At 31.6% G+C, this 27,302-nt stretch overlaps 1 protein-coding gene and 1 long non-coding RNA gene across 13 annotated transcripts in view; one reads left to right on the top strand and one right to left on the bottom strand.

Annotated features, from left to right (window-relative positions):
• Positions 1–27,302, top strand: part of scalloped (TEA domain transcription factor 1 homolog scalloped) — a 337,742-nt gene that overhangs the window by 189,923 nt on the left and 120,517 nt on the right. The gene's annotated exons all lie outside the window — the stretch shown is intronic.
• On the bottom strand, positions 22,464–24,641 carry LOC117164703 (uncharacterized). Its single transcript, XR_013059033.1, has 4 exons — positions 24,266–24,641; positions 24,115–24,187; positions 23,533–23,653; positions 22,464–23,452 (listed from the first exon to the last, which is right to left on the bottom strand). It is a non-coding gene; the product is annotated as an uncharacterized LOC117164703 (long non-coding RNA).

The following is a 27,302-nucleotide window of genomic DNA, read 5'->3' as shown; positions in this document are numbered from 1 at the left end:
GTTGAAAACTATGATTCATGTTTTTTCCCTTAATGAAATCTTTCGCTATCTTTCAAGGTCATTAACATTGTCCATTTTTTTTCTTTTTAGAAGAACTACATATTTTTTATGCATCAACCGATATAGTTCTTTATTTTCTACAAAAAGGTATTAAGGTAAATGCATGTAACAATCAGCAGTTTGGAAGTTTAATTTTAATTTTAACTTCAATTTTATGGAATTTGTCTATGAAACATAAAGAGAACATGAACTTAGGAATACATATTGTTTTGAAAGTGAAATCTTCCCTTATCCTTCATACGATAAGTCTATATCCTTATACATACAGTATCTTTCAAATTAATCATTTTTAAACACAAGTACCTTATTTTCATACGAAATAGTAACCTTGAAGGAAAAATTCATGAATCACAATATTCGTCATTTTTAATTAATTTTAATTTTGTCCTGACATGGCTTTTTGTTTTGATAAACGACTATATTAATAAATACGAAGATGAAAATGATTGACACCAATTTTCCAAATATAATGTAAATACATGTTGTTAACATATTTTTTCGTCTAACTTACACCTCCAGATTAGTGCAACACCATAATACACGTTGAAGAATCGCTGAAAATAAAATCGAAATATTTGTAAACAGGACAGTGTATATATTTTGTAATAGATTTCTGTTAACGAATACGCGTGATATTACAGTTTTTACTCTGCTGTACGATTTTATATAGGTTTCCCCGTAACAAACCATATATTTTTGATAAATCTATTTTTAATTCTAATATTGTGAATACTACGAAAAGTCGAGAACTATCGAAAAATCGAAACTAGTAAGTGGATAGAGAGATCGTAAACAAGAAATTGCTACGTGGATGGGGACACGGTATATATCAAGGTTTCGTTTCACTTGACGGTGGTCTGAAAGAACAAGATTTAGTAACGATAACCTCAAAGTGTTATATGTTATGCGGTTACACGTGTGCGAAGGAATATAATAGAGGAACGTCGGGGGAGCATATATGCATATGACAAATCGCGAAAAGTGTTGATCGAATATCACGCATTACTGACATCGTGAAAGGAGAGGATCGTGTATCGAACGAAAGTGATTTCACGCAACGAAAGCAAATCGAGGATGTGAAATACGTATATAAATTATTCGTATTTCATTTCACTTTTCCAAGATTATCCGATAATTTCTCCTGATAATTATTATTATAATTATATTATAATTACTTATTTGTAAATTCAACTAGTTATTATGAAAAGCTTTATTGCTATTTTTAGAAATGGAAGAAAAAATATATAATATACATATTTTCAGATTTGTTTCAAAATTTTCCAATATAATTGCGTTAGTTATGCTCATTACCGTAGTATTGGAATTCCAAGATTGAAACTGGACGCGAAACTTTAAATTGTATTTGTTTGTAAATTTTGTTGATTAGATACTAATTGCGAAACAATAGATAATTCCGATAAAGGATTTGAGAATGGAATATAAAATAAAGAACATGTAAAATATACCTATCGAGTGTAAATTTGTAAGTAAAGAAACATGAATTTTTTTCTCCATATCTTCGAATTTCCAGACGTTTGTGAAAGATGGAAAATAGGCTTACAAGTTTTAATGGGGATTTTATAAAATGGACGTATATTTAAAATACATACGCAATACAATATAAATACATATACTATTAAACAAAATACGGAAATAAAATGTACGGTTTCTTGACAAATTTTCAAATTTTATTAATACATATTTTATTGAAAAATGCAACCTTTTATGTTCTCTAACTCGATTTTTACGTTTCTTTTATTAACTTTTTTCATTTTCTAGCGAAAATATGAAAAAACCACACTGGATCTCCATTCTTTGAATATTTTCAATTTTCTCAGTATTCTCAAATTTCGACGATATTTGAAAACTTTCACGAGCATCTGCGTAATATGTACTTGATATATCATTTCTATGAAGGGAAAGCGGAATCGGTGATTACGAATCGTCGGCGTGGAATATTTCCGCGCCGAAAAAAGCGATGCATCGCACATATCGTTTCCCTTTCCGAAGGATTTCAAGGAACAAGGCTTGCGTATCGCCGGATGCGTCGCATTAAGACGAATTAACGTCGTTTATTTAGAAGGAAAAAGCGGAAGGATAATGGCTGACTGCTTGGTATAATGAGTGACGCGATAATAACTTGCATTCTCTTAAGAATCCTGAAATAATAGTTCCTCTCGCGTTCAGATGCCGACGGATAATTTCTCCAGGCATTGGTTTACCATTTTTCGTTATACTTTGCGAAAAAACAAATCTTTTTTCATTATATATTTAGAAGAAAATACGTATGAAAATAGAATTTCTTAAGATAATTCGATGTGTTTTCTTGTCTGTAGTTAAGTTTAGATTGATGATACTTAGAGCGCGGATTTTTATGCATTTATGAAAGACATTAATGTGTAAAAATGCACAGAATGAACTTAATATGCATAATCTAATATAATTTCAAGAACTCTGTACGATCGAACGGCGAATTCATTTCATTATTTTAAGACTATCTGATAATTTTTCCTAATAATTATTGCATCGTAAACAGAGAATGTTTACTTGTATGGCATTCTATATAAACTCAACTAATCATATTATGAAAAGCCTTATTTATATAATTTTTCTATTTCATATTATACAATATTTATCTAGGTATACATTTATTTCACTTTGAAACATGTGGCATCGAGTACAGAACGGATTTTCCGTTTTATTCGATATAGTTTTTATTTGAAAACATAATTTAAAATACATTTAAAAAATATTATAAGCGATATAAATTAAGTTAAATGTGATACAAGGAGTAAGTAAAGTTTAATTATTAAAATTAACTGTTATGAAAAGTTTTATTTTTATTTTTTTTAATAAAACTCTATAATACTTATTTTTTATGTGTCTATAATATTTATCTTAGTAATATATAAAACAGATTTTAAATTTTTATCTCGAGTAAAAATTACAAGCTATATTCGATTCAATGATTTAATAATCCCAAAAATCTTCTGGAGTCGAACAGCGAATATGTATACTACGAAGAAGCAGCAAAGCAGAGTAAAGCATACTGGGGGATGAGATTAGTCAGAAATAGCTTAATTAAAGGTAAAATAGTTATTAAAGCGGCCGAGAGTTGTCAGCGAGAGAGTATCGTTTAAAGAGTACCCGCGGAGGGTGAGGGGTTGGTGACTGCGAAGCTCGCTCATTAACGCGCTTATTAAGATCGCTCGACGATTAATTTCAAGCCGTGCGGAGTTATTCACGGCGGAAAGACAACAGAATTTCTCGTGTCGTAGCCTCATGCTCGTGGATGGTAATAATTTCTCACGGACTGCGTGCATCCGTGTGTGCATTACCTGCACGATGCTCGGCCTACGCGAAACGCTTTTGCCACCCAATATATACGAGCCATTGTCTCGGGAATCATTATTGTTGTGCAATGCTGAAATTACGGGCGGATCCTTCGCTTTGTGTGTGATACAACTCTCACGGGGATATCGAGAGATGTACAGGATCGTGCAAAAGTTTTGGTCCACCTACCAAATAAAATTTGGTTATATTTTTTTCTCATTTCTATTACATATATCTATAAGTATACAGCAGCTCGCGAAAGTATTTGAATATTTATAGACATTTTTTATGGATATAGTACAGCTGTTATATGAAACTTTTTCAAATTTCTTGATTTCTTTTGAAAGTGAACTGCGGATTTTTATGCGAATTCATATTCATACTTTTATGAATACAATGGAAAGACTAGGACCTGGACAAATGTTTGTTTTATCTATTAAATATTACAACGAGTAGATACAGTACTTTGAAAATTATATGTATATTCGCACGTTATTGCACTTTTGTATCTTTAAATTTTGTCATATATACATAAAAATTCGCAATCTAGTTATCAGATACAAATATCAGAATTATATTGGTGAAATTTTACATGAATCTGGAATTGCTCATAGAAATTGCCAACATACGCTTTGCAAAAGTCATTAAAGAATTTGAAGAATCAATTATTTACTACATTGACACAATATTCTCAGAGATCATTCTTAGCACTAATTACATGTTGTAAGATCATTATCTTTGTCTTTCATACGTTACAACGTAAACACAAGATTATATAGTATATAAGACCTCGCGTCTTCTCTTCTTTTATATAACAAATTAAAGCTAAGACATCTACTGATCATTTTTCAATATAAATAGGTTAATACTTTTTATGCGGAATATCTGGATGGATCGATTAATGTATTAATTCCATTTAGTTATATAGCTCCATTTAAAAGAATAAAGTTGACTTTAAATCTCCTTTCCCGTTACTGAATCTGCGAAAAAGTAACATTCACCATATGATGTCGTGCTTCGAACCAAACAACCTTTGTTAAAACATTTTTTTCATAACTTCTTCATAAGATATTCTATCGTCTCCAATTAAACGAAACATCCTGTATATAAAATATATGTTTATTAATATTTTTATTTTTATTTATAATTAGTTGTCATTATGAAATCATTATGGTAAATGATCCAAGACTTTTGTACCATACTGTATACACAACATATAGGGTATGTATATATATATACATATATATAAAAAGAGAGAGGAGAGAGAGAGAGAGGCTAGTCTCTTAACTCGTACCATGTCGACGATTGGCAAATTGTTTATCATAATGATAATAATTTCTTGACTCGATAAAGGCCATTGTTGTCGGATCTCCTAGCGCGCGATAACTTTTCTTTTGGATTCTTAGTGCATGGAGTGGTTGTTAAAGTGAAACGTCGATTGTCTGGTCTAACAACTGGACGAAAGGTTTCTGATAAATGCAGTTTTTGGAGTGAGATTGATACGAGGGTGAAATGATAGAATAGGTGAGGTGGATTGGGTAATAGTTATGTGATTATTTCCAATATTCTGTTTTTAAAAATAAAACTACTAACTACGTAAAAATAACGGTATGTAGCTTTCTTCTTTTCACAATTACTAAACATGGTATTAAAATGTAATGAATTTATATATAGTTTTCCTTTTTTTATGGTTATTAAAAACATGTAAGGATTTTTGACAAAATTGATATTTATAAACATTAATTGAGATCAGCGCACTTCATATACAAGAACATATAAAAAAAGATAAAATACTCAAAATTTTCAAAAGTAAAGATATGAATTTGCATCAACATTTGCAATCTAATGATTACATATTCTTTTTATTTTACTTGCTTCTAGATAATTATTCATATATAGTATGTATATTTAAAATACACGTTAGAAATTAATCTTTACAGTTTTAATCAATTGGACTAGTCTGATAAATTTAAATTATATCTTTGTAAATGATAAACTGTGTGGAGGATAGAATATTTGTTTTCTTCTTTTCAAGGCGTCTTTTATAGAGTCTTGACGATTAGTTTAAAACAATAGTTCAAACTTCAATGGAAACACCCTCAGGTACAAAGAAATTTCTTTATCTACTCTGAGTAAAATATGAAATATACATATATATATATATATAGAAATATATATTTTTTATAATATGTAATGAACAATATACGTGTTAAAAGGTAAATATCTAATATTTATTACGATATCAGAAGAAATCACTTCTAGTCTTTTAAAAATGTGATTGAAATATCATAGTAAGGTATTGTAAAAAAGAGAAATTAGGCAAAAGAAATAGAAATAGAAATAGAATAGAAATAGAAACAAAATGCTTTGCAGTAGAAATTTTAGTTCAACCCACTGTAATAACTTTGCGTTAGATATCTTTAAGAAATCCTAAGATCTCTTTCAACGATTGAAAAACATAACTAACTCAAAAAAAACGTAAAAATCTTGTTAGAATGAAAGTTTGGTACAAAACAGCCGTATAAACCAACGTATCTCTTCAATCTTAAGCACATTTTTCCAAGAAATGGCAAGCAAACATTTCCATCAGCCGCGAACAGCGCCGCTTGCGCGTGTCATTAACGTCGCGTATATACTCGCGACATCGTGAGACACATAAGTCGTCTCTAAAATAGACACGCGCTCAGAGGCTCTGTCTCTAGCCCGTTATCTATTTCTGGTAAGGGTCTGTAAAACGCTCGAAGCCGGATCCTGGAAGCGGCTGCGAACAAATCTCGCCTGTACGACCTTTTCGTAGGTAACGTTGCTATAGCCTGACAGAAATTCGTTCGGGATTTACTGTGTTGTCAATTCGCGGCGCATAAACGTCGCCACGGAAAAATGAAATGCTGATCCCTTTAGCGATTCATTAACGACAATACATTATAGCTCACGGCGCTCTATCGACTGCATTACTGACATTTCTATGCTGGGAGAAAGGTGTATCGATGTCAGTATAAATCACCGCATGAACTGCAGGCATAAACATATTCACGTGATCGCGTACACTTAGACGAAGAATCGTTCTCCGTCTTGTTTCCTTGCCGCTGTGGTAACACCGTTGTTACCGGTGTTGGTGCTTCGATCGACTCGACCCACGTGAAAACGTCGTCTGTCGGATCGAAAATCGTATACGACATGTTTGCTTTGTGGCGGAGAGATACAGTTCGTTTAACTCTTTAGAGCACACAATCTTAAGATAAAAAAGATTCTAGTTGTAGAAATCTTATTTAAAAACAGCTGCTCCAGATGAGTTACAGTGGTTATAAAGAATATTTGTACATACTCTTATTTTCCAATAAAGCATTTCTTAATGAGGTTTCACATATCATCTGCATACTATTAAATTTTTCTAGTCGCATGATATTTAATGATGATGATGAAAATGATAGTTGGACTTCATTAATTAGTACATATGTACATAAATGCTATAATAAATACAATGGTGTACAAATACTTTCTCGGCCACTGTATGAATACGTACTGACCAAATTAACATATCACTTTTCCTGCACGTCTATTAAACGTGTGTTATATTTGTTATATTTGTCAAAACAAAAGCTGTGAGATATATTGTAATTCATTGCGTTTCGAGTTATTTTAATATTTTAAAGTGGAATGAAATATATATATATACATAAGTATAAGTACTAAAAGGGTGGAATATTTTTCGCATGAACACTTACCATAGAACACTTTTATGTGTAGAGAATGTTTGGTTTAATGCAAAATACGATTTTTCAGCCATTTGTAGCTATGTAACAAAAAATGTTTTGAAGCAAAATTTATCGATATCGAGTATACAGCGAATAATGATAATACAAATTTCGAAAATAACTTAATTATTACTAATCGTACATTTCTTTTGATAATCTATAGTTGCATATGAAGTAAATAAAGTTATGAGAGTAGTCTCTTATTTTTATGTTTTATTTCTGTTGTCAAATTATTTTATTTTCATTTAATATGTGTAAATAGTAATATTAACTGTCTTATTAGTTCCATTAATATTATCAATGTTTAAAAACTTTGTAACATAGACTTAAACATATTTCTTTATAATTATAAGAAATTCTCGTATAATTGATAAATATTTTATTGTTTATCAATTTATGTAAAGTTTTCTATTTTGATCAATAATGATATGTATATTATATCTAAATATGTTTATGCAAGTAATTTGCGAAACAAATATACAATCAATCACGAATACACAAATATTATAATAACAAAAATAAACAATATACTTAAAACAAATCTTTTATGAATAGTATTTAATTGATTCTCACAAAGAGAAATTTCAGTGCTGAAATTAACATGGATTCACGAGTAAATACATGTTGAAATCGATTCGATTATTTGTTGCTCTCAGGTTACAAATCGATCCAAAACGACATTGGGGCCAGTTTGTGTGTGATCGCGTAAATTCAGAAATAGAATCGGACGGGCAACAGCCTGTTCCCCAAGATAGGTCAATAAAGCGTCTCGTTAATATCAAGGAAACACGTACGTCCCGGTAAGTTTGACAGTAATAACTGACAATAGCGACGCTTACCGGCGACGTTTAACGACACATCGAAGCACGAAGGGACGATCGCGTCGAGAGACACAGCAGCGATATTCACCGTGCCACCGAAGCTGCCCTAATTACCTGATTTAATTACCGCGACGGAATTACCGGTCGTTTCCGTGCCAGCCAGCACAATCGTGACACCCGTTACATATCTACGTGACTGTAACCGAACTAACGTGAAATCGAGATACTCGAACAGTTACATATGTATATATCGAACCTCGGTAATCCGACCCTCTATCATTCGAAAACCTCATTGGGATTACAATTTTGTTTCTGAACTATGTACACATGTACTTATATATTATTTCATGACTAGAAAAGTAATTCTATTTTTATCGTTTCATATGCGGATAGTAGGATATTCCGTGTTCACTCCTATAATGTTTAGCTGCGGGCAATAGAAGAATCCGACAACAATTTCAAATATTATGTAACTTTTAGTGCTGTCTGGTACATTTCACGAAATCGCTAAAAAGGCATGTAGCCCGCGGCATGTTTAAGACGTGCAAGATATTCCGCGTATAATGTATTAGATGTTTTAAAGTTCCTGACTTTGAAATAATTTTTGAATATTTTTAAAGGGTTTGAAGTTTTTAATGCATCAAAAGAATTGTACTTTTACTGTACTTTGATTTCGTTGCATTAAAATAAGAACACATTTCATTGTTCAAAATACAATAAGATTACAGAACTATTCGGCAACCCCTATAAGGCTACAATTCATTGGAAAATGTGGTAAATCTGAGGGATCATTAAAAAATAACTAAAACTTTCGAAAATTATTGTTTCATTCGATGCCTTGAATTCTATGGGAACTGTGCATATTATATTTGATGGCAATGTACATATATGTTGTTACCATTTTCACGGTGAACAAGTTAGAATTGGGTGAAGCAAGTTAATTGATGAATTTATTCGAATAGGATAAGTTACGATAAGTTAAGTTAGGATAATAATTGACAGATTAGGAAAGGTATTTGTGTTACTGTATTCTTTTTTCTCCAAGTTGATCATAAATATAATCAAATGGATTATGTGTAGCGACTCATAAAGGTATTTTCATTTTCATTTCATTTCAATGTGTGGTATATATACATATATTAATTTTTGAAACTTCAATAGTGCTGTATGTAATGAGATACGACTATCGTAATTATGTTGGTAATACTTGAGATTGTATGTAGATTGTATTAATTTATAACAGACGTTTTCAAAATTTATGTTAACTTACAATGTATTTGAATTGATTTACTTATGCCAATAAGACGAAGTATTATTTGTAACAGATATTTCGCTCTTCCCGATTCATGACACTGTACTGTTTTCTATAAATACGTCTGATTATGAATTGCGTCCTGACTAGAAGGGTGGTTTCTCAGGGTTAAGAACCAGAAATGAAAAAAAATACACTTGAGTCTGCTGTACGAGCATTACTCTTCTTGTCCATAAATTTGGTTTGATTATGTTCAAAAACAGTTTCTTGTTTCTTCCGGAAAACGTACTTTTTCGAGTTGAAACGCTTCCCTCGCAAGTATGTGACATATATCATTTTTAATGAAGAACAATACTCTCTATTATCCTTTATTTATCACAACCAGAAGAATAATCTACAATCTACAGAGTCAAAATCAATGTAAATAGTATGAAATCCGATAACCGATATTCTTAACAGTACACAGACCACCTTTTGCGACGAATAATGTCGAGCAATGTCTTTGCGTGGTCTAGCTTTTTCCTCGTCATTTATAATTTATAAATTTGAGGTTGGTTGACCCTCTTTGCGGCGCGGTGTAAATGCCGGTGAGCAAATATATACGTATATAGATTACACATCATAAAATTAAATAATTTAGCACAATTTTAATTCAAATTTTTATTTGTTATTGTGGTTATTATGGTTATTATTTATGATTATTTTTATGGTTTTACGGGTATTTCTAACTCAATAATGCTAAGAAGAAAATAGTTTTAACCTTTGGAAAAATAAAAATAAAATTTGCATACTCCATATTATAACGACAGATGATTTTAAAATAGGCATAAGTGTAGAAATGATATGTATTTAATCCTAAAATTAAACGACGAAACGATTTTGATAATATACGCAGAATTGCTTAACAGCGTATTGAATGTTCAAAATTGCAATAAACGATGCATACGATGAATTGTAAAATTATTCGTCTATAAAAAAACATTCAAGATGTGCCTTATATTCTCCTACTGTAGCTTTCAATTGTTTGGACAACTGAAATCTAGGTTGTGGCAGGAGAGGGAGCCTATGGAAGTATATAAAAGGTTAAGCTTTAATTTTTTGATAGGACAGATTTTTTGTAGAGAATGAAGTTTGTTTCATTTCGAAATTTTATGCATATTTTATTATAGTGTAATGGGGTAATATGTGAAAGGATTGTTTGCAAATAAGTTATAGTTAGTACTACGCGGAAAAGTATAATAATAGAAACTAAAACATGATGTAATTAAGGAAGTGGAGGGTTGCTGCAAGTGTCTTAATAAAGAAATACGGCTGAGAACGGCAAAGGTGTAGATGTGTTACGCGTAGAGTGTAGAATTAGAAAATCGATTGTTAATATTAGAAAAATTGTTTTCTAAAGAGAAAATCTTAACGCTGCTATTATCTTTCTAGCATAGATTAAGATAATCATAATCAGAAAAATTAATTTTCACGTTAAAATAAAAAATTAGATAAAAAGATTTAATTGTGTGATAGTAAACGCTTGTTATGAATATATTATGTGTATTATAGATACGAAACATTTTGAAATTTCATCAGCATCATAATAATAACCATTATGACCATTTCGATAATGTTTGAAACAAATCAGAAAAATATACATCTATAGAAACTACAAGATATTCAGTGCAAAAATATATTTTGTAGACATCATAAAAGTATTTAAATGTCAATTATTCATTACATTCATAAGTTTTAATATTATTCAATGCGACCTTATTTTGCATCTATATCTTCAAAATGACTATTCATACTTTATACTAACTTTTCAATAGATATGTGTTTATAGTAAATAGCTTGTAACTTATATATTTCTATGTAGTTTTTCCTTTGTATGTGAATGTGTACTGATTGGTCTCCAATTTTGTCAATATAATTATAGTTTTCGTGTCTCGTTTATAATCTTAATGAAATTTCAAAATATTTTATATAACATACGTATAATATAACCATAAAAGTTTTCTCCGGCAAGTATTGAAATATTTTCGTTGCATGTGTTGAAGTAATGATTTAAACAACATCTTTGATTTTTAGTTGATAATACAGTATTATAAAAAGATAAATGATTATTTCTAGAAGAAAGAAAGGGTGAAATAGGAAGGTAAATAATTTGATAAATATTGTGTAAACTAAACTGAATCAGTATGTGTATATTGAAATAATAAATATGAAATAAGTAATTATTAAATTATTAAATAATTTTTAAATAAATGCGATTTCAAAAAAATAAAAAAATGGATTGAGAGAAGAAGATATGTATTATTTTTATTATACTCAAAAAATAATATTCATTAAATAGAAGATTAAATAGAAGATTTATTCCACTTGATTAATTAACAACAAGTAAAATAGGATTTCCAGAATCCTTTTGCTTCAAAGAAGACATTGATTTGTTAGTAACATACGACGTTGATGTTATGATCGAAAATTTGTTATGGTATTTCTTTAATTTCGATTTAAATCTGTGCGGCATGTTCGCTGATCTCATTATCTCTTAAGATTCCGTTTTCTTTTCTTCGTTATAGACTTCCTCGATCACTTCCTCGATGTCAAGTAGACAATATTATATTAAGTATTCACGTGAAAGTATCTAGGGATAAGTTTAAACGTCTAGACAATGGTTATATTGAAAATGTATAATAGATTATAAATGTTTAAATAAATAAATTATAAATAATTACAAAGAATCAATTTTTAGCTTCATTATATTGCCAGATATGATTAAAGTGAAGATAAAATATTACGCCTGAAGCATATTAATAATTCATTAAATAATCGTTATGGTTTCTAATAATATCGAAATTAAGCGGGAAATTATTATTTTTGATAATAACTATGATTTTAATAAATTTTAAATTAAACATTAAATTTTTAATAGTTTAGTATTATGTTTAAAGAACATTAATAATTTAATTAACTAATATTTATGAGATTCCTAATAATAATAATGATAATAATTAAATTTTATTATGTTATTACTAAACTTTGAATAGTACATCACATCACATCTCAATTAGTTTAATGTTACGATTGAAACACATTCATAATTAATTAAATAATCTTATGTATTTAAAATACAGCTTTGCTGCTTTTTACTACTTTGATAATATGATATGAATAAAAAAAAAGTGAATTTATTCTTTTATACAGTAAAAGATTGGATAATTGAAAATATTTTTATAATTTGTCGTGCTAAAAAGATCGTTGGTAACAAATTTTATGATAAAAAAACAAGATAACTTTTTCATTGTATAATATACATGTTTAACAAATAAAATATGGCAGGTCCGATTTATAATGTTTATATCAATATCTACGCTATCTTACAACAACGAAACTGTTTACGAATCCCCTTCTATAAATCTTTCTTTCATCACTCATCAATTTGCCACAAAATCAATTCTGCATTACAGTGCCAATCACCCATCTAAGTCGCAGATATCCATCTTGTTCACACAGCTTTTACTCCCTATCTATTACAACCCCTATACCATAAAATACACTATGGCTCAAAAATAATCCAGACACTTGCTTATTTTTGAAAAGATCTAATATTTGTTGAAACTTTATTTAAAATTTTGTTGCGCTTTGAAATGAGAGTGCTATGGGGATATAATAAATCGAAGATTAAAATAAGGTTACATTAATTAACAAATGCTCTTTAATTCACACAGAAATTCGAATAATCACAAAACATATAGAAAAATATGTATACATAAGTTTGTAAAAGCATAGAATATATAGAAATATAAAAAGCATAGATATGTATATTGACAACAAACTAATCCACTATTTCTAAAAATTAAAAAATGTAATTTATCAATCATTGTAATCTTTATATTTGTAATGTTGTAAAAAAGTAAAAAAATTCGCTGATTCCCACAATTATTTATTCATTATATCGAAATGTTTCTCAACGGAGATTTATTACAAAATACGCACCCTGCAGTAAATTATTAAGATTCTTTTGTTTTAAAGTGTTTAATATTTTCGTTTTAATACTTAATCGTAAGCAGATTATATTCGTGCATCATAGGACATAACCATATGGGGTAAAATCATCCTGTGAACTATGTAAAGCATTATATTTCGAACTACAGTGGTCATAAACTATCGCTTACTTTTTTGGCAATAACAATTAAGAACAAAGAATAAGGAACGAAAAAGCTAAAACGAACGAACGTAAAGGAAATAATAATGAAAATGTTTTTTGCGTGTATTGTCGCGAGAAATATGATGTAATCCAATTAAATGAGAATTGTGTACAACGAATAAGATGGTGGATACATATGACTAGACTGGCTGTAGATGAGAATTGATTTTGATTGATTACCACTAGTTTTGCCCAAGTGCAATATCGTATAGTGTATAACTACAGGTTTTGTTCAACAAACGGACCAAAATTGGGAAATAAAGAGATTTTGTTTTGTCGTTAATTCGAGTAGATCCTATGTTTGACATTTTGAATTTTACTTTTGTTATTTTACATCCATAAAGACATTGAATGAATACTATTTTGATTACACGATTTGTTTTATAAATTAAACCATTCTGGACGATACGTAATGTAAAATATATGTATCCGTATATGTAACATACGGAAATCATCCTCGGGGGATTAAAGTTTAGAGTTTACCAGAGCAAGAAGCTTGGACAGAGATAGAAGAGCGAAATCGTAGCGAAAAGATGCTGGAGTGTTGCCAGTTGACGAGATCGTTAAGTCTCACACCTTCTAACGAGAGACAGAGAGGAATCGCTGAAGGAAGGGATACGGGAGGTTAACGGAGGTTGACAGGCAGCATGAAGATACGATTGAACCGTCCTTTTTCTTTCATCTCATGGTGCCTGATATTTTTAAACGAATCGCGCTACCGGTTGACATTTTGTCGTCATCGATCGATTAGTCTTCAGCACCGATCTTCTTCAATTTTAACCCGTTATCGAAATCGAATGGTCGAACCAAATAAAAGACTTCATAGATATAATATATTTATTTAATTATTTCTATTTGCAAATCTACTGTTTTTAATGGAGATGCAATTTCTCGCAAAAGTATTCGAACGTTTACCACAAAAAGCTTTTATATATGTGTTATATACAACATTTTGAAATTTCATTAACTCCATAATGAGACGCGATTGCAATAATTATATTGGCAAAATTTGAATCCAATTTGAATCCAATTTGAAAATATGTACAGAAATTGCAAAATATTTATTACAAACTTATATTTAATAAAAAATTAGTATACACTATGAATGCTCGTTTTGATGTTTAAAAATATCAAAGACGATCCCACTGAGTACTGAGATTTATTAATAACGTGGGTTCAATTATTTCAAACCATTTTTATTACAAAAATGGTACAGTACAAAATATTTCAAATAATGTTTCTCACGCCATTTTACGAAAAGATTCATATCAATCTAAATCATTCAAAAAAAAAAAAAAAAAAAATAGAAAAATAGGAATCAATTCCTATTATTAAATTGTTCAAAAATTTCTGAAAATAAAATATCTCAGATAGTGATTTTTATTATGAGACTCCTGCCAAATTATTTCATTTCTTAAAATAATCATATTTCCAATACTAATTCTTATATAAAAGTTAGTCAAATGTAAAATACTTTAGATTGGCTTAAATAGCGACTTCTTATATGTATTGTATTAGAAAGAAACTCGTGCCAAATTAATTTATCCAAAAATGACTAAAATTTAAATAATACAATTTTGGCAACTCTTTCGCTAACAGAATAATTAACAAAGCATCTTCCCAAAATCTAAAGACTTTTGAATAATTTTCCGAATACTTTACGCGTAAGAGGATAAAATCTGGTGTCGCAGCGAGCATTATGTAATCGTATTAATAAGCGCGCACACGCCTTTCGACTGCAAGAGGATCATGAGCGGAAGAACGGTCGCCTTCGTTTCCACGAAACGGATTCTAATTACGACCAAAGATGATACATGGTTTTCTCTACTTTTACACGACCCAGCTTTCTCCTCCTTCGCGTTCATCCTGCTCATCTTCGTTCAATTCGTTCCCTAGCGAAGAACTTGAGCAAAGAAAGCTAAATACCTCGAGCTCTTATTTCTTCTTTCAACGTCTTTCCACTCTTTTCATTTTTTTTCGACGTGAACACGAACTGGATGGATAATTAACTTCCGATGTGAGCTCCGCTTTCTTTTCTTCTTTTTCAGATTGTACATATTTAATTTTAGGGAGTGTTACTTTTTACGTTTCTTAGAAATCTTTAGATATATTAATTATGTATACAAGAAGAAAAAGTTAATTCAATTATATGAAATTGATGGAATTATTATTACGATGTCAAGTATAGATTGCTTACACTGTAACCTTTCAAATGAGGTAATAATTCTTACATGTTTTGGTTTTTTTTATTAACTTTTTCAGAAAAATAAGTTTTTATAAATGTAGTAATAAAGAAAGTATGTATTAATCTGGTCAATATATATTCATAACTCATCCAGAGTGATGTTAATTTAAATAAAATTTCTGTGCACCTAGAGTCTTGTCTTGTTTTAAAATTCTGCGCCCCGAAATGTTAATTAAGGTCCTACGGTACTTATGAAAGATAATACGGGATTACAAAGGATTAAAAGTGTCCAAAAGATGCTTAGAATGAAGTAATAGATAATTACAACTTTCTCCCGAGATAGTCGTTTTGAAACATAGTACATCGCGTGAAGACCAGAAACAAGAAGAGTCGAGGAGGATACGTCGTAAGGCGGGGGTGCTTGCAAGTTGAACGTCCGCTGCATCGAATATAAATAGCGGTCGGCGACGTTCGTCCACCTCGTCTTTCTCTTCTTACTCTTCTCCGTGTATTCTTTTCTTCTTCTTCCTTTTCTTTCCTTTTTCTTCTTTTACTACAGTCGCCTCTTCGTTCCACTGGCCGCCTCCTCTTTAGGCTCTTCGTCTTCGTCTCGACACTTTCCACTAGAACACAAGACTCATCGATTCTTTACCAAGAGTCGAGGAGAAAAGTCTACAAAGCGTAAATTCAATTAGGCAACGATCTGCTTCCTCCAACACCGGATTAATTTTAATGAAATTATAAACCGAGCATTCATTCTTTGCTACGATTCGTGAATCAGACTAACCTCGTTTTCAACAACGAGGCACTCTATTACACGTGAGAAATCTTGTTATGCCTATCTATTCCTATCATTTTTTTACATTTTTAAATAGATATAAAATAAACTCGTTACTTTTGAGAATGTGGCTAATTATGTTCAAACACTATATTTTCCACAAAATGAGACTTCAAGTGAAATAATTTTATCGTAAACTAATTTTCACTCAAAATTTTGTTCTAATATGTTTCTATAAATATTTTTTTACATATCTATTAGCCAAATATATTTTATTTTTTTCGATTATTCATTATATACTTAATTGTTACAATTTCTATATGCATTTACAAATTTGTTCCAAAATTTACCAATATGATCATGATAGCCGTGCCTCATTACAGTGTTAATGAAATATCAAAACGTTTCGTATTATATATTGATACAAAATTTCTCTAAAAGTATTCAAACGCATTCTTAAGTGCCCGTATTTTTTAACATTAGAAAATATAATTGGACTAACACCGGTGTCAAAGTTTACAAATAGAAATGAAATAAAAATGTATCTAACTAAATTAAAATTTAAGAGCTGCACCTGCAAATTTTCATATATATGTGATCTAAACTGGATTGTAGGTGATTTCGCGTTCCATGAAACTAGAAGCGTTGCGCACATGTACGTGTGTGAAAACTTGACGAACTCCCCTTCTCGGAACATTTCTCATCGAAACAGCCGCGTGTTGCACAGCCTCTTCCGTATTCGGTTGGGTTCAGTCGTAATGATCTTCAGGGATCCCGGGAGTTAACAGGGCTTTATAGGCGGTCAGGAGAACACGTGTTCGTAAACCAGAGCTTGCCTCACGAATCACTCGGGGTGATTTACATCGAATCCTGACCATCCTCTTCAAGCTTTTAATCTCAATTTCATATCGAGCGAGTTTTTTTCAAATCTTAATTAATTTCACCGGTTTTTTACAAAGATTAATATGAAAAAAGTTTGAATTTCCCTCTGAGATATCTTCATTTCAATCGCGCTATTTATTTGATTATTTTTTATGAGATGCGTTTTAATTAGAAAATTATGAATAAATGGATATGCAATGATTTTATTCTTATAAATATTACATTCTTATAAACTCTATTCTAATAAAAATTATAAATTTTATATTCTTGTAAATTCTTCTAAATTATATTGTTATACATTCTTACAAATATTGTATTTTTATAAATTCTTAAAAATTACATTGTAATACATTCTTATAAATTTTATATATGTAATTTTATAAATTGAGATAAAATATAAAAATGTTTATATTCTACTACATACGGTACGTAAAAATAAAAAGTTAGATTCTTGACGAAAGTTTTTCATGTACAAATTAGCTATTAATTTAAATTAGTTTTACATTAAATCAATTCTTTTTTGCATTGGATTAAATATTTCTTTTTTCGTTATGTAATATATATACATGTGAACCTGTTTTGTCTAATAACTTCAGAAAATATCCTAGTGAAATCTATACGTACTGCTGCTCAAAAATATTTATAGACTTGCTGATTTTAAACAAGATTTATTTTAGTTAAAAAGTTACTAAATCTAGAATTATATTGTGGATTGGCGAACTTTTTATAAAACCTTTTTTTGTAATATCTTTATAAAAAATTTGTCGTATTCTATGGTATTACGATAGTGTGATATCGATGAAATAAAATATGTATATTAAAATTGATAAATGTTGTTTACACGAGCATTGATCCTTAATGAAAATCCATCGTCACAATGAACAACGCTGAAAGCGATTTTTTTTACTTAACTAGAATTTTCTGTGCCGCCTGAATGTTCGCAACTGACGTAAGTTTGTTGGCGTGGAGATAAGTTGCGCTTGAAAACCGCGATAAAGGATGTTCGTCTTCGTCTCTGTTTTACGTCAAACGAATTTCCACGGTGGATGAGGGGCGAAGGGCCGCAGGTGGATGTACTTTATCGATTTTGGCATACCAGACAAGCTGCTTGTGCTTTCACAGCGATAATCCGGCTACCGCTGCTACTGGCTGGGTGGTGCGGCTTAAATCGCCCACTTGAAAACTTCATCGACACGCTGCACCCCTGTAACTTTCCCTTGGCTTGTCCCGCTCTGAGAACCGCGTTTTATTTCAAAAATTGAAGAATATACAACGTTTAGTGTGGGGAGAGAAATTGATTCGTTAGATGACAGAAACAGTTTTACGGAAGCAGTAGAGAATTAGCTCTGCAGTTCCCATAAGAACCTACAAGTAATATTTTTTTACTTGCTTCTTTTACTTACTTTGCATGATATAACTAAATTAATAATTTGTAGGTTTTAATGCATTCTAGTTCGTATTTATTTGAAAATGTTGCTTCTACTTGGATTCGTAAATGGTAGAGAATTAACTGCCCAGTTCTCATAAACACCCATAGATACGTGTTACTTTTTATTTATTCTACATTGTATAACGATATAACAAACAAATTAACAATTTGTACATTTTTTATTACGTTTCAGTAATTAGTTTGTACCTATTTATTTTGAGTTTGAAAGTTCCGTATGTATACTTGAATTTGGCTAATTCCGAGTTGAACAGAAGCGAATAATCCACAAGAGATTATTTTACATGTAAGAATAAATCGAAAATGTGGAATACAATTTTTTATATGTTGCATCGTTTCCGAGAAAATAAAATTCACGCGTATAGCAGGCCAATTGTTAACTAAATACGATCAAACTTTATTTTTATCGAGAACAAAGCTTTAAGCAGAAAAATATTATTCTACGTTTTTAACTTATTTTCGCATATAGAATAACCTATTAATTACTTATTCGTACTTACTCGCTAATTAGCTAAGTTCGTATGTACCAAACAAATTTTCAAACTCAATTTTCTGGAAAACGGAGAGTTGTATGAGAAAATGTTCTACATTTCCGATTTATTTTTTCACATAGAAGCATCCTCTTGCTAATTGTATCGCGATTGCCAGAAAATCCCGTATAATAGGTCAAAAAATGTTTTCTTTTAGAAATGGAAAATAAAAGGAGAGAAGGAAGTGCATTTCGATTCTTATAAGTGACGGTGGAAACGCAGCTTAAGTAGGATGTCTCGGCACGAAAGGTCGCGTGCATCTATCCTCCAGGCGGGAAACTAGGTTAACCATCGCGGAATCGACGTAATGACTCCCAATTAAAATGAAATCAGAGGCGAATTTAATCGTCGTTAGATTTTCTTTACTCGCGTGTTCCTGTTCTTTTTTGTGTTTAGGGTGGTAGGTGGTTCATGGTACTAGAAAGGAGAGAAATAATTATTTGTCGAGAAGTATGTAGAAAGTGGTAGGGAAAGTTTTTATGCAAGAGACTTTGCCTTCGAACGGAGATTAAAGATTCGAGTTCCTATTTAAATTTCATTTCTTACTTCCTTAGTTTATACTTCATTTTTCTTACGTTATTTTTATTCCACATATATAAAGTGCACTGGTATGCAATCTGCTACGTATAAAATCTATTAAAATGCAATTTAGTCTTCTCTGTTCTCATATTGTATTTTTATATAAATGGAATGTCGATTTTATTGAAGATGAGTGATGTTTCTATTTATCGTTGAGTATATCAATTTTAAGTACTAAAATCAGTGTCAATTGGTTTATGTTGTTATTTCTAACTCCTTATAATTTTTTCGGTCACAATTAAAAAGTGCAGGGCGAAATATGATAATATTAAATATTAAATATATTAGTTTATTAGTTGTCAGATCGAAATTTATTCGAGTTGGAACTTTTAGACGTTAATGATTAATCGACATGTGAAGTCAGCCAATGATAATCAGTAACAATTGAAAAGCACATGATAAAATTTATTAATTAAACAAAATTTCATAGATTTATCTATCTTTAAAAAGCTTATGTGGCGGATCGGTATCAACAGGACGCCGACAGGTCGAGGCATCAACGCGGCGCAACACCTCTCGGGCGAGCCGCTGGTACCAACTGCCAACACTAGAGGGCTACGACGACAACGAGTCTGTCTAACTCGCTAGCGGTCGAATATACGAGCGATTGATACAAATACCGCACCTAGCGAGACTCCCTCTACGTCTAAGGCAGGGACTACCGGGCATAGCCTTACTGACGAGTCCACCGGTAGTCCCGGGACGAAACGCAAACTCTCTTTCCATCCGCCACACTTATATTGCCTTCTAACAATCTTAGTTACTAATTACAAGCAACATCAAAATTAAAAAATCAACAAGAATATACTCTTCAATTAATAATATGTCAACCAATCGTTACTGTCTCCAGGTTCCTTTAGAAATCAAAGAAATTTCATTCAACAACCCTAATCTCACAAAATATGTCACGCTAGTAATGTAATGTAATCTGTAGAGATCCCTATTTCACTTGCATACGTAAATACACGTGTTACGTGTGACAAACGAATCGGAAATTTAATCCGGGTAATTTTTAGTGCATAGGTGGTACCTATATATTTCTATTGTATTGTATATATGTTATACTAATGTATTCTAAGTATATCAGTTGCAAATTGACATCATACGGCCCTGGATAGTTGGTTGAAACTTGTTCGTCCTCAGGAATTGCTGAATCGATGATCGAAAAAGCGTATGAATTCGATTAGCTGATTTTGGGGTCATTCTAACTCTTCATTTAAATATAATGTAAACATATATATATATCTATATTTATTTATCTATTTATATGTTTAGAAGATATTGTTGATTACTATTTGATTAGTAGGCATTATATCAGTATCATACAAATATCGTAAATGTTTTCAATAAGATTTACATAGGTTAACAAACTGTGGAGTCAATATGTAATTGTTATAGTTAACTATACTGTATATTATAATCCTTGTAAATAGTTTCAACAAACTTTTCTCATGTATCCATATTAAATTATAATCTTGTTAAAAACAAATTTTATTGTATTAATCGCTTTCTTGCTAATTTACGTTAATTTAGTTTACATTTTGTATATGCACTGAATGTATTAATATTCTTTGGGACTGGGGGATAGTAGAATAAAAAACTTCCCGCCTTCTTGGTGCTTACACATATGCACAGTAGAATATCTTTGGTCCCACCTTAAAATATGAACACATCTTCAAGTGCAGCGGTTTACAATATATTTCACCGGTTTCGTGTTGCCACTGATATGACTAACACGCGTGATACACAAGAAAAGGTACGTATTAATTTGGTTAGTAGCTGTTCATAATTCTCTCCAAAGTGGTAGAAATTTCAAATAAAATTTCAGTACAACTAGAGCCTTTTCGGTTTTTTAAATCCTGTGTTCTAAGAAGTTGATATACATTTACGCTCTACGTGTACATAACCAGGATTTCTACCAATTTCCATCTTTCCGTGTTCTCGAAATCTCGCGAAGTAGAAACAGAGAGAAGTTAGAGTGTCCGCAAAATCCTCGAAACTTTTTCTCGAAATAGTCACGAAGAAGATAGATAGAAGAAACAAGAAAGAAAAGGATCAGTCGATCGTTTGGCAGCATGCTTCTCCGTCTAACCTCCTAACGAGCCGATTCTCAAGGAGCACACAGAGGCGGCTGGGGATCGTCTTCTGCTTCTACGTTCCTCTTCGTCTTTTCTCTCTTTGATTCGTCCGACTCCACCTTGGTTGACGACGAGCGCAACAGATCGTGGTTCTCAACTCTGAGGTAAGCAGTTGCAGTTCACCTTCCAAAGATGCTTAAATTCCCCCTCCCTCCTGCATGCTCTTGACTGAGGGAAACGGATGCGGATTTGTTGCCTTCTTCTGAGGCTTCGGTGCTTTAAAGCTGCATTTCGTTAATTTTCTAGCTGCTCTTGTACTTGGGCGCTGTTTCTGCTTGATTTATGATTAGGAGACTGGCTGAAACGTCGGTTTATACGTGGAATAGGAATTTTCTGGGACTTAAAAATTGAAAGATACATAATCTATTTTTAAAATAACGTAAATATTTCACGTTTTATACGCAAATGAAATTAATTTATTTGAAATCAAATAAAATATTTGTTGCTTCACTATATAAACTATTTCTTATTTGTTAGTATGTTTATTCGTTATCTAATTTTGACGAAGACAACAGATTTATCAACATGCATCCTTACCAAGACTTTTACTTACTATGTACGACTGTTATTATGTTTCTTCCAGTTAATGGAATTAATTACCTTTTTTAAATGTCATATATAGGTCAAATTTGCAATCAATAAATAAACGTTATTGTCTCAGATAATCTATTTCTCAATGTCTTATTCTCACAATTATTTGGTTAGCTTTAAACTTTTGTACATAACTAAATAAAGAACATGACATCAATTGAAATGCATTATTTAGGATATAATACAAATTGAAATATTTATTTAGAAAGTTAAGAAGATCACGTATTCAACCTTTTCGCATTTTCTAGCAGACCCTTTCTCATCAATGTCGAAAACCCTCCTCAAAATATTTCCATCAATACAGTTGCCAAACTCGAAATATCCCGATATTGCTTTCAATTCACTTCATTCAAATCAGTCAACTTATCCAAAGACGACAAGCTCATCATGGTGCAATAGTCGCTCGGTCACGCGCGACGCGTGTCGCAAAAGAACTGGAAAGTCGCGGATGTAAAAACGAAAGAAAACAACAGACAAACGGGAGAATGAACGAGAGAAGGTGGGACACAGAGAGACGAGACTCTGGGCGTAGGTAATTATCCATAGGAAGGTTGAAACTGGAAAGCAAAGTCGAAGGGTTGCCTCTCCCGTGAGAGGCGTGAATTACACAGCGAGGCAAGCGAGCCGGCAGACAGGCTCATTGTCCTCCGCTAGTTTAATTAATGCAGCTGAACCGGCAGCCTCTCGTTCCTCCTTCTCCTCTTTCCGCTTTCCCTTCGTCTGCATTCTAGCTAGCTGTCTCTCCTTTCTTCTCTCCGACATCCGCATGCTTCCAACTGCCACGATCTTCGATCATGTACAGAGAGATAGAGCGAAAGATGAGATACAGGTATAGAGAGGAAGAGGTTAGCTTTGGCGTGAGGGTGATCCACTGTGGTGTGCACTTGCTACACGGATTTCCACGATGATCTGTCAATTAGAGACGTGACACGAGCGCTTTTGTTGGTCGTGAAACGACGCTGTTCAGAGAAAGCTTTATATGTACATACTTGGTTTTATGGGTTCTTGGAGTATGGCTGTTGACTTTTGTACAGTTGTTGCGAGGATTCGTACACAATAGTCTGAATACCGTTTGCTACTTGAGTGAAACAAACTTTCCTATGCACTTTCCTGCGGAATAAGGACATCATAATTATAGTTTTCATTTTTAAATATATTTGATTGCAGTTTCAATTATATACAAGAATTCAGTAACAAACTTAGTAATAATAATAATAGTAAAGAATAATTTTTAATAAAAGTAGTAAACATGTATTCTACAAAAACGTAAACGTTAAAATGAATGACTACTGGCCACTCAGGGGTTAAATTTAAACTTGATATGTACTTAGACTTAATATTATATGTAGGTATAAACTTATTGAACTATCTCTTATCGATTATATCTGTGGATAGTTTAACAAGTATTCTGTCTCTAATAAAACTCTGAAACTAAACAATGTATAGCTGCTACAAAAAGGTATTAGCACATATCCTTATTTTCCAATGAGGCCATCATTTATCAGATTTTACATTTCATTTTCATAGTATCCAATTCTTGTAGTTACACGAAGACATTGTTAAGTACTTACTTAATTTGTGTACTTCATAATACGAAATTTAATGTACTTGGACCTAATTACTGGATGTATGCTCATATAGATGCTATAATAAACATAACAGTACATCAATACTTTTTATAGTTACTGTACATCGAAATAAACATTCCGTCATAAACGCTACCTTCTTCACTGATTTTACCAATTTTCACAAAAAGATTTTCCGTTCCCTCTATCAATCTCTCTAGCGTAAAAATATATAATTTTCCGGATGTTTCACTGCGTTTCAGTTGCGCGAGTATCTCGTTATCCCGGCACTCGTCTCTCGCGAAGCCACTCGGAACTGCGGCGTAAAGTCAAGCGAATGGTTACAAATTGAAGACGCTAATTTACACACGGTTTCGCACTCAAGCTTGCTTAGCTCCGCCGGCCTGGCTGGCTGCTTGCTTGCTTGCTTCTGCTTATTAACTCGCACAAGTTTACGAGCTAGCTTCTAACGGCTAACAAGGTAAACAATGTTTGGCAATTATTTCGGTTAAATGATCCTCCTGAGACGCGGCTGCTGGATACAACGGCCAGGTAAAGGAAACTAAGGTTTGAAGACACCTTTTACGTGTGTCTCCGCTATTTGCTCGCGTTTATCCTCCCCGCCCCCTCCCCCCCCCCTCTCTCTCTCTGCTTCGGTCTTTGAAATATTCCAAGTGAAACATTGTAGAAAATAATGTTTTAAAAGAGTATAAACATGTGTGGCTACAAACAATGTCTACGCACAGTGATATTTATTATAGGATTTACACCAAAGTATAATTTAGGCCCAAGTATAAATGTCATATTATTTAGTAATACTTTCATAGGAGTAAAGAGATCAGGTATTATGAAAATGATAGAACCTTGTAAAAAAACATTTTATTAAAAAATAAAAATATATGTAAATATTTTGTATAGCTATTGTATATTGAATCTCAAAATCAAATAAAATTTTCGAATCTTTATGATCTCCAATAAAATATTGTTTATATAGATCGCTTATAGGTATATTAAGAAAAGTATTAAAAAAGAGTTAAAAAAATATTAAGACTAAAATTTTATGTAACGTTCTTTTTAAATAGCATAATTTATTAAATAAAATGATGATACTAGAATCCTAGAAAATAATTTACTTTTAGAGTAAATTTTAGGCATCTCGGAAAATGTACAATTTTTAAAATATATGTATATTAATATAAGTAATATAATATAATTGATTTCATCGGTAGTCGTTGTGTTAAGTCAATATTAATAAAAATCTATATTATACGAACATTATTATTTGTAACATTTCTTACCTCGGTTCTTTCTTTTATATTTATTTTCATTATCATGAATTTCTAGTGATTTTTGTCTCAGCAGGGTATAAAATAAATCACAAATAGATTATTACGTATAATATCAATCGATTTACAACCATCACAGCAAATTACAATTCCGGTTACCATGCAACATGGTTGACAAAGACGGAGAACACCTCAAACGCCGAACTCGTTTACGTCATTCGACTTAATTTTCCCGTCACTCGAGCTCCTGTAGGCTCGAGTCAACTTTACGATCGTTCGATACACGTTTCCTGCTTTCCTTGCTGGATAGTTGCCGCGTAATGTGCTCTCCTGTAATTACATGAATTATGTTCTGGTGTACCCAGCTCTTCCTCTCTTATTTTTCTGTCAAACTAGTTTGGCTCTTTGTACACTCACTAATGTCCCAATCGGCTTTCCTCTTATGCAAATTGATTAACGGTGCATCCGTGCGGCGTGTTTATCTGTTGCCTTCTTCTTCTTCGTTGCGCTTTCCGTTTTTTCGCTTGTTCCTTGTTCTATCGTTTATATTGGTCGATAAATATGTATTCAGCGTACCTTGTATCTGATTATCATCGATAATTTTCAAAACTGATACACTCGTTCGTTGCAAAAATAAGGAGAATGATGTCTATCTATATTTTTGATGGTCGTTCGCTTGTTACAATTTAGCATTTATAATATACGAGTTTATCTGGTAGATTCTTATAATATTAATACATAATAGCATTTGTAATATACTTATGCAATATACTTATGCACTTGTTATATTATATTATTGTAAACAGGTATATGTATATAGTAATATGTGACATTTCGCACACCTCGATGGCCGAATATTAGTGCGACTCATTGTAGGATTAATTTATTTAGAAAGTTAGAATTAATACATACAAAAATACATAACGTTTTGACAGCATCTACATTCATTTTCGGGAATGATAATATTTCACAATCCACTTGAAGATTACACAAAGTATAATTGCTGCCGAGATAAGCGTTCATTGCCAAGTAATAAGAAATTGATTTGATAAAGTTCTATCAGAGTAAAACTAGATAGAAATAATAATTTTCATGTGATCATTATCTCTTAACTGGTATCATTTGATCATCGTGAACCATAAAAATTTAGGCTCAGATAATAATTTAATCTAGTAATATTAGAATTTTTAATTCAATTTAATTTTATTGAGAATGGAGAATGTAAAATAAAATGAAATTAATTTTAATAAATGTACAGGTCGAATTCAATCTCTCCGATTTCGATCATTTTTTGATATGTGGTGAAGATTGGCATGATTCTGTACAACAATTTGAAAACAGAAGTTTCCAAGATATTTGCAAAAAACTATCGATACCACTACAATGAATTCTGCATACAGTTGTGCGCCTGTGACAGCATGTATGTCAGTACTGGTTGCCAGCCGGCGGCCACTTATCTTCTGTTTACAAACGAGGGTCAGGCGAACTTAAAGACCCCTTGCACATTGTACATTTGCGAGTCTGTAAGAAATGTCTGTTACAACTTATAGTTCAATTAAATATGAATATCATCAATGTACATATTGGATTTGGGTTTAGGTTAGTTTTTACAAATGTATAAAATAATAAAAACTAATAAAAAATAAAATAAAAATAAAAAATAAACACTAATACAAATTCAAACTCAATGCATGAATGATATTTGCTTGTAATTGAATTGTAACGAATATTTCTTACAAGTATCGCGAACTGCACCTATCAAGTACACGCAGCGTTATTTTTTAACGATTTCATTCCTGGGCCAGAAAGCTATACCAGACCCGGGCACTCCTAGGACCATCGGAGTTGGGATACGCCCAACCAGCGTGTTTAGTTCCTCACCTTGCTATTTGTATCAGCTCCGGCCTA

The sequence above is a fragment of the Bombus vancouverensis genome, chromosome 8 (assembly GCF_051014615.1).
Source record: "Bombus vancouverensis nearcticus chromosome 8, iyBomVanc1_principal, whole genome shotgun sequence".
NCBI lineage: Eukaryota > Metazoa > Arthropoda > Insecta > Hymenoptera > Apidae > Bombus > Bombus vancouverensis.
The sequence above is the reverse complement of the archived record's forward strand: the minus strand, read 5'-3'. Positions and strand labels throughout refer to the sequence as shown.